The sequence below is a fragment of the Humulus lupulus genome, chromosome 5 (genome assembly GCF_963169125.1).
Source record: "Humulus lupulus chromosome 5, drHumLupu1.1, whole genome shotgun sequence".
Taxonomy (NCBI): Eukaryota; Viridiplantae; Streptophyta; class Magnoliopsida; order Rosales; family Cannabaceae; genus Humulus; species Humulus lupulus.
Genome location: NC_084797.1, coordinates 6,524,513 through 6,534,563, shown reverse-complemented (window position 1 = coordinate 6,534,563; position 10,051 = coordinate 6,524,513). Strand labels below are relative to the sequence as shown.

General features: G+C 32.0%; 1 long non-coding RNA gene across 1 annotated transcript; it reads left to right on the top strand.

Moving 5' to 3' along the window:
* Window positions 1–3,096: 3,096 nt before the first annotated feature.
* Window positions 3,097–4,277, top strand: LOC133780228 (uncharacterized). The gene is made up of 2 exons (XR_009869172.1): window positions 3,097–3,230; window positions 4,136–4,277. It is a non-coding gene; the product is annotated as an uncharacterized LOC133780228 (long non-coding RNA).
* Window positions 4,278–10,051: the final 5,774 nt, after the last annotated feature.

The following is a 10,051-nucleotide window of genomic DNA, read 5'->3' as shown; positions in this document are numbered from 1 at the left end:
GTCAGTAATATGCAGCCAGTGTCGTCCCTGACTAATCAGTGCCATATACAAGTAAATAAACTCTGCTAGCATTTAATATGCAATCAATGTCCACATTTATCAACCAACATGCCTCAAGAACAATCATGCATGTCATATATACACCGGGTGCAGTTTTCTTACCTCTGATTCGAGCGAGAATGATTAAAAGAACGACCCTTGAGAACAATCAACTTTTAGTCCTTTAGCGGTCACCTAGTCATAACCAAATATGGGACACCATCAATAAAAATGAACAACACAGGTTCCCAAACCAAGATCTAGCCTACATCAATCCCCACTAATCCGGGTAGTAGGAATAATCCCGAGGCCTAAAACTATGTTCCCTAGGTCAAAACACACAAACGGGCTCAAAACTGCTAAAGAGCCGCGGCCCCCAGCCACAACAGAAGCAAGGGCCGCGGTGCCCTGCAAGACCAAAATTTCCCACCTGCTTCTTCAAGCTAGGGCCGCGGCACCCCAAGAACAGAGTCGCGACCCCCAACCCAAAACCAGCCCAAACTCGTTTCCCAACATCCCAAACCCTCAAAAAACATGCCTAAACACTTCGAAATCCAAAAATCAAGGTTCCCAAACTTCCCAATGGTCCAAAACCACAAAATTCTGATGCTTAAACGAACCAAAAACTCAAGGATTCACAAAATCCAATTCGAAGCTTAGAGACTCTAAAAACTCAAAACTTAAAACTTGGATTACCTTTGATTGGGTTGTTTTTCGTTAAATCCTTCGGTCAAGAAGCTTCTAATATTTCCTAGGATCGCTATGCCTCGATCCTCGCTTGATTCCAACTCCTAGAACACGAGATTTCTTCGAAAATGCTTCGAACGGTAAAACGAACTAACGAGAGAGAGAGAGAGAGAAAGTGTTTTTCTCTCGTACGGTTCTATCTGACAAGCTACTTCAAGCTTAAGTAATCTCAAATAAAACCTAGAGCTCGGGGTCCCGAAAACACTCTCATGAGTATTATAGTCAAAACTTCCAAAATTTCCTCATGATCTCAAAAATTCCCAATTTATCATCAAATAAACATTCTCATTACCCAATAATTGACCCTGTTATGACAAAACCGCTAATTTGAAATATAAGACCATCTCATGCCGAACAGCTCGAATAAATCTCCATAATAATGGGATCTCATCCACAAATCACAATATGCACCAAAATACACAGTTATGCCCTCAACGGGCCAAATTACCAAAACACCCTAATAATCAAATGTGGACCCACATGCATGCATATAACATGATATTATAATATAATTTTTTTTATTACAACATTTATATAATAAGATTACATAGTATAGACAGGTATGTGTTTAATTTTTTTTATAATCAAAACAACATTTATCAATAAAGAGTTAAAATCATATCAGATGATCATATATAGATAATCTTGAGTAATCATAAATTCTTATCCATGTTATCTAGAAATTTTTGATTTATTTGTCATGATTTGTTTGTAATAATTTATCTTTTAAAGGTTCATTAGTGGCTTAGAACTTTTTGATTTATTTGTCATGATTTGTTTGTAATAATTTATCTTTTAAAGGTTCATTAGTGGTTGGAAAAATGATCTACAAATAAAATGGTATAATACCTTATGTTTTATTGAAATATAAATTTGGTATCCTATATTTATAACAATGATCATTTGATACCATCGGTTTGTAATTAGTACTTGTTTGGTACCAATTAGTGTTCTATCTTAAAACTAATTGGTGATGAGTTGAATAACTCATGCTCTTATAAATGGTATTAAGTTTCCACACACTTTGAATATAGGACTCTTTAACATGCGGAAATTATAATTCTAGTTTTTTTTATATGAGGTTGTTCATTGTAGTTATAGAGAATGGTACGAGGGAGGGCGGGATTGGGTGGATCTACGGCCCAGTGATGGAGTACCACATGCACAACCAGGGGTGACGCTCGGTGTACTGCATCACCAAGTGCGACGCATTCCGATCGTTCATTAGAATTTTAAAATTAGAAAAGAAGAAATATGTGATTATTTATCTCAAATATATCTCATCTCGCTCAATTTTAAAAAAAAACATCAGTAAACACCAAAACTTAAATCATCATCATCATCATCATATATATATATATGTATTATTTTTAAATAAATAGAAAGAATTGTCTTTGAATGGATTAATTCCTAACAATACATGCCAAAAGAACAAAAAATAATCCGTAAACAACTTTATCAAGACATATGGTCACGAAGTGTGGCTCTGGTGGTGGGTCTGACCAATATTTGAGACGAAGATGCTGAGAAGAGCCTTCTGTGTATCTTCATCAACATACCCATCATGCTTGTCAATGAAAGAAATGACATACTCCAAGATGGAACTCTCACAAGCCAACCTAATAGTAGTATTACCATCTCCATCTCCACCTCCATCCACTGCCTCCATCTCTGTCGACATTCTCATCAGTTCCAATATTAGCAGACTCTCCACTTTCTTCTTCTCACCACTTTCATAAAAATATATTAAATAATCTATTGATAACTATGAACTAACTCTTTTTTTGTCTTCTATGCCCCAAAGATCTCTTTCTTTTTGGCCATGTCTTTCTTTTCTTTTCTTAAGTTTTATTTCCAATTTTGTTTTTTTGTCCCAAATTAGAGGTTAGGGCAACATTGTCTTTGATGATTTATTGTTCATATATTATATGGATTTATAACTTATAATGGAAATCTCCACTATATCAATATGATAAGGCATGCCCTTATAATGGAAAATTATGTTGAATGTTGAAAGTTAAATATAAGAAAGTGTTTGTTGAAGTCTTGCCTGTTTATAGTACGGATACTGCTGAGTTAAACTACCCCTTTTATACATTCTTTCAACTTTTTTTTTACCCTTGTTTTACAATTCACATAGCATGATCCTATTTATAGTTTTTGTATATATTTAATTCAATCTTGGAATGGATGCCCTTTTGATGTGCCACAGTTACAGTTTCTTCAATTTTTCTATTTCTTAAGGTCCCTTTTTCACTTTTGTTTTTGCCTAAACTCATGGTTGATTCCCTTTGGATGTGCTGTAGATGCAATTTCACCAACTTTGCTAGAAATATCCGCTGCCTGAAGTGCAAAGCTGAGGGACCAAAGAATTTAGGAGGAAGTGATATTGAAATGAAGAAAGGTGATTGGAATTATCCAAAGTGGGTCAATTTTTCTCAAAAGTAAGCTAGTATTGATCTTTGTGATTTTATTTTCAATTTCTATTGATTGGTCGATGACATATACATAAAGTATTGCATTTTTTGTTGATTTTCTGATGATCTTTCGAAGTTCTTCTTTCATGTTGTTTCTTCAATTTCTTCTATTACTAATTCCACAGTATACTCCAATACTTTGTTTTTTCAAGTATTGTTCCCTTGCAATATATGTATATATGCGTTGGCATGTTGTATTGGATTCTTCTATTGTATATACTACTAGTATGTGGCCATCATTATTTTGTCTATAAGTTTGAATCACCAAAATACATGTTTCTCTCAGCAAGGGTGTAAAGCATGGGTATCTCTTTTTCTCTCTCTCTCTCTCTATTTATATATCTACTTTCACTACTCTCTTCCTCCCCGTTTATATATGGGCCTTTTTGGGAGGCTACACAAGTCGTGATAAATTTTCGTTATAATATATGTGCTTGACCTGTTGTTTTGGGGTGGATTTATACATTCAAACCTTTCTTGTATCATATATTCCTATGTAATTAAAACTACTCCTGTCAACATGACAAGTTAAGTGATGTTTGTTGGTAAGTTGAAAGGAATTTGTTATGTTGTTGGACATTGATCTCATTCTCATCTAGTCTTACATGTGTATAGCCTTAAAGGCATTTATGTTTTTATTTCCCCTGAATAGATAGATATCCATTCTATGTTTAGTTCTATTCTATATTGATGGCAGCATAAGCCAACCTATTGGTTAGATTTTGGGTTGTTAATGTGGGGTTAAATTACATCTGATATAGAGTTATTATTTACTCAGTCTCGGATTCCAGTGTATTTTCAACTGATCCATGAGATATATTTTATATTGCAGCATTGTACAAACTTTGACTCCTGTTTCTTTAGAAAATAAGTTACAGAGAAGTCCAAGTAGACGAACAAAAAGTTGCTGGGAGCGTCTACCAGAGGAGAAACTTGTTGAAAAATCAGCATCCGTCAATCATAGTACTTTAAAATATTCTGGATGGGCACATGCCAATGAAAGGGACAAAAAGGTATTGTTATTGTAATTGTGAGTCTGTACATGTTTCCTGTTTTCTTTTGTTTTATTATTTTTCACAGGGCATTTCTTAAGCATAAAATATAAGTGTTGATTATGTCGTCTGGACTCATGGTCTTTATCTTCTTTCCAGTTACTTGGACTAGAAACAGGATCACGTGAGAACCTTTGTTGCCTTTTGAGTTTTATATGGATTGACTGTGATTGTTTAGTTGTCAGTTATAACAAAGCTACTAATTTAGTTCATAGCAATAAAAAGTTACTATGGGGTTAGAGACCTCCTTTCGTGGGTGTGTTTGGGTGCATTTGATTTTTTACACACCATTTAGGCTCTCTGAAAAAAGAAAAAAAAAACGAATTTGATTTGTTGATTTGTGTCTTTTAATTTTAGTCTTTACTGGTTTATTTGGCATGAGACTGTCTACAAACCAAAATCTCTTTTGGGAGTCCTTTGATGAGATTTTGAAAGTATTTTATTTGTTTGGATGGTTTTTCTAAGTAAGCAGGTTCTGCTTGGATGAGATTTTGAAAGTATAATATCTCTCAGGTGTCCTTTTTCATTTACCTTTATACCATATTTTTGCTTTCTATCTGTTTTCCATTTTGGTGATTTTCCATAAAAAAAAATAGCTTGGTAAATCTGTTCTCTTATATGAAACTGTAAGATTAGCAAGAGAATTTTATCTATTGGTAGATCTGTTAGCAAAAAAATTAGCTTGGTAGATCTGCTCATATCTGTTCTCTTATTGTGATTACATGGGTTTTCAGACCTGAAATAGTAGAGAACCTCTCTTTCTTGTTCTGTTGCATACATACACACCACTTCAAGATCACACACTTTCTGATTAAGCACAAAACTCAAAACACAATAAATATGGTTACTAAAACAGATATGAAAAATCAAACATGTAGATTTGTTTTACATACTAATTTCCTTCCTCTTATTAACTAAAGATTTGTGTTTGTCAAACATTTTTATGAGGCATTTCAAATTTTGTTTGGTTATGAATTCTCATTTTAGCTCACAGATTCAAGAAACACCACACAAGAGACATTATAAGTTCATAGTTCAAAGCTTCAAGCATTGAAGAATATATTTTTCTTCTTATTATTCTCAGTTTTCATATCCACCACGACATCATTTTCTTTGCTCTTTTAATTGTTAACTGAAATATATTCAACAGGACCCTATTAATAATCACTATTCTCTGCTATGATTATTTGTGTGTGTGGTGCACAATGTTTTAGTACTATTGTAAAAGCAGCCAAGAACTGATGACACTGCATCTGTTTTTGTTTTGTTTTGGAAAAGTTTGCTTAATCACTCTAAATGCATAATGAGTTTCTTAATGTTTGACAATTCAGCCCTTAGAAAAAAGCTATCAAGTACTTAAGTTCTATAAATAGTAGCAATTAGTTCCTTATTATTTATTTTTTCACAATGACAGATCATAAGGTTTGATATCCTGATTTCCTCCAAAGTCTTTTGGTACTTGCATATAATGCGTGTCATCGAAAGTTGAGTTCTTGTTTATTTTTGCTTTAAAAGCTGCAGTTGGAACTTTAATCGGTTTAGGCAATAAAAATAGATCATTTTCATTTCTTGATAGACACAACACCATGCTATATCTACTTTCCTTGCTGAATGGCTGGACTTAAGATGATGCTTGCATTCATGTAGGCATTGTTGGATGATATTTTATATTGGAGAAGATGTTTTCAACAACATGACATGCTTAAATTTTAATTTTTCTTGAGTTATGTTGATAAAGAGTGAATTTATAATAATTTAGGATCAAAATATTGTGAATTCATTATTTTGTATGTGGTGTCCTCTTTTGAAAATAATTTCCATAGCATTTTTCTTGAAGTAATTTGTGATGTTTAATAATAACAATAAAATATTTCTTTGTTTATTTTGCAGATGTGACAAGAGAAATAGAAAATGATACTTAATTTTGAAGGCTTTGTGTTGGGCAACTATAGAATATTTTGTGCTGAAAGTAGTAACTTTTCAATATGTTGAATATTTTAGACTACTTGAATACTTAAAGAACATTTTGTTGTTGATGACAGTGTTGAATGTTTTAAACTAATTTGTGGATTGTTAATACAATGTTGAATGTTTCTACTTTTTGTTATTTGAAAATCAAGTTCATTTGATGATGCTAGTATATATTAGAAAGCTAATTTTAATTATAAAAAAAATTAAAATATAATAGAATAAATTAGTGTTATATAAATGAATATATAATGAGAATTTAAACTTATCTAAATATTAAAATAATACGAAAATTGTGTTATAATATCTATTACAATAACACTTTTTATGTAAAGAATTTTGTTATGGAAACTCTATTATATAACACAAATAATGTGTTATACTAAAGTGTAGTATAACACAAAAAATGTGTTATACTAAAGTGTAGTATAACACAAATTTATAAGTATTGAAATGTGTTATATAATCGACTATAAATAATATAATTAAACACTTATCTATTTATTAAAATAACACAGAAAGTGTGTTATTGTTGACAGTATAATAACACTTCTGTATAACAATAATAAAGTGTTATGTAAAGTACCCTAACCTACGATAACATAGTCGGTCTTAACACATCAAAAAGTGTTATGGTATGTTTTGATAACACAATTTTGGTGTTATTAAAAGTATTTTTTCTTGTAGTGTATATATTCTCTTACTTCTACTTTTTATATTATTAAACAAATGTTAGAGGAGTTTGAATATCTTAAATATTCATCCATAGTGAAGTAGACTCTGAGATTAAAATTGTGTGTTGCGATGATAACGGAAGGTTGAGAACTTGTGTGTTTTAGTGAAGTATGTTATGAGAAATTTGATAGTGTGCTGCGGAGCTATAAGGAAGAAACTTATTGTATTTTGTGTTGAATTGTTTGTTTTGCTATTCACATGCAGATGGTTAGGTTACTATTATAGGGGAAATGCTGCCCGATTTTATCTAGGATAATAAACAATTTAATAAGTAGAATAATATGTATGCATTTTTTAATAAGTTTCAATTTAATAATGAATTACTCATACTTTTAAATAATTAGTGTCTACACCAACCGGACAATGTGGCATGTAGATACTACATAATGAGAATGTTGAAGGATTTGATTGAACATGCGAGTCCCGGACATTACTTGAGAACAGTATTATTAATTAAAATTTATAAATTATTTTTGAAACTATATATATAAATGTAATCAAATAATTAATTAATATATTTTACTTTATATTTTTTGCAGCTAACAAGCACATCATATACAGAGGCACAAATTGATGAGTTGCGACAAGAATGGGAGACATATATGTTGCCAATAATCCAAAGTTACCGACCTCGTTGATAGGTTTTTTTTTTACCTCCTTCTTCATACACAATGCAATATTTGTTAATTTTGAATATGTCTAACAAATATTGTATTTCTTGTATATGTCTAACAAATATATTGTGTTTTTTCTGTATATGTCTAACAAATATTGTGTACTTCTTGCATATTTTTATTTGAATAATTATGTCAATTTTAATTTAAATTAATATTAAATTGATTTCAATTTAATTAATTATTAAATTAATATTAAAATAATTTCAATTTAATTGATTATTAAATCAATTTAAATTTAAATTAAAATAATTTCAATTTAATTATCAATTTAAATAAAAATAATTTCAATTTAATTAATTATTAAATCAAATTAAAATAATATTAATTATTAATTTATTTTTTTTAAATATGGGAGACGTGGGAAGTGATTCTGTTATACCCAGATTTCGAGCCACGAGAAGTTTGACCTCGAAAGATGGATGCATAGTGAATGAACTTGTAAAGTCTAGAATATGTTCGAAGTCTAAACATCGAGCCTGCAAAGCTGAGACGACTTCGAAGATGGTGGCCTCGAAATCCCCACGAGCTCGAAAGTGTAATGACCCACTAATCTAGACTAATTGGACCATTATCGAAACTATACATAAAAACTTACATTTTACGAAAATACCATAATTTATTGAGTAACTTGAAAATAAGAGTTATTTACAAAGAAACAGAATACTAAGAAGGATTTTGGGATCCCATTGTCTTTAAAACAAAACAAGATTTAAAATAAAAGACATTACATAATAATGCGGAAAATACACATAAAAACCATAAAAACATAAAAGGAGACTACATCCTCGAATCGATAACGCTCGGCCCCTTGACTCCATTCATCATCGATACACATCCTCCCAAGCATCACGAATCTTACCGCCTCTAAGCTTATTTTCCTGCACATAAACAGACAGGAGTGAGCCTAATGCCCAGCAAGGAAAAACCTAACACATAGTCATATACACAATTTCATAAGAAAACATAAAGACTTAACATAATACATATAACATACACTTATTATAATGGCCATTATTACTTGGGGTCCCATAGGCTAAACAAGCATATGCCCATGGGGTTAATGGGGTCCTACTAGCTAAGTAGGTCATATGCCCATAACCCATTTGGGGTCTTGTTAGTCATATGGGTCATATGCCCAAGCCTACAAACATACACATAAATCATAACACTTTTAATAACATAAAACATATAGATAACATAATCACATAACATGTTAATTCTAGCCTATTTTCCTTACCAAAGTTACCGGGATAAAATGGACTGAGTTAGGACTTTTGGAACACTCCTAAAACCACAATGAACAAGGGTGAGTCTAAAGAAAGGAGATGAAATGAAAGAGAATAGGAAGACTAAACCATTAAACGAAAATATGCTTACCACCACTTAAGTGCTTAAGAACTTGGATTCCCTAACCAAAAATAAGAATAAGGTTAGGGGACTGAGTAGAAGGTTTTGAGAAAAGAAATAACATAGAATACAGAAAGGACTAGAGTTTTGGGTTTACCTCAAAGATTGCAAGATCAATCTAACATCTACCGAAATACTATAGCACTCACTTACTTCCCAAGTGTTTGATAAGCTTATGATGTTTAAGCTTATAGTTTTTCCCCAAACCAAGTGTTTACACTCTCTCACTCACTTAACACTAGCAGCCTCTGAACTTAGAGCAAATGGTGAATAATGGCTGGGTACTAGGTCCTATTTATAGAGTTTGGGAATGAAAATATCTTGATTTTACTTGAATAAAAATAATGGCTTTTTAGGTGAAAATCATTTGAATAATCGTTCAGCAGAGGCTGAAGACTCGTTCAGAAGATGCTGGACTGTTGAAGGAGTTTGAATGGCTGAAGGGAAAAGAATTCAAATGTATTTGAATTCATGCTGGTGGAGGCGATATATCGCCCCCTATAGGCGATATATCGCCTGGACCTTTGTTCCCGAGGCGACCGTGCATCGATTCGTGTTTTCCGTATCTACGTGCTGCGACATATCGCCCCCTATAGCTGCGATATATCGGCATACGCTGAATATTTAAACACGAATTTACACATTTTTAGCTGAGTTTGAATGGAGTAAACAGCCTTGACTAAGCCCTCAACGTGCTCAAAGCTGCTGACTGACCCTATACATTCAAACTTTTACCCTTATTTAATTTAATCCTCAAAAATACTAAATCCTTAATTACCATTCAAAACATGTGCTTAAAATCCTATTGGTTGATGTCTAAACCTTATAATATAATAATATATTCCTTAATATCAGACACATTAATCAAACCTTAGGTTATACTTAATATTCTTAAACTATAGGTTAAACTTAGAAAATCTATAAGTACTACTATGAGTGTCCAAATAAC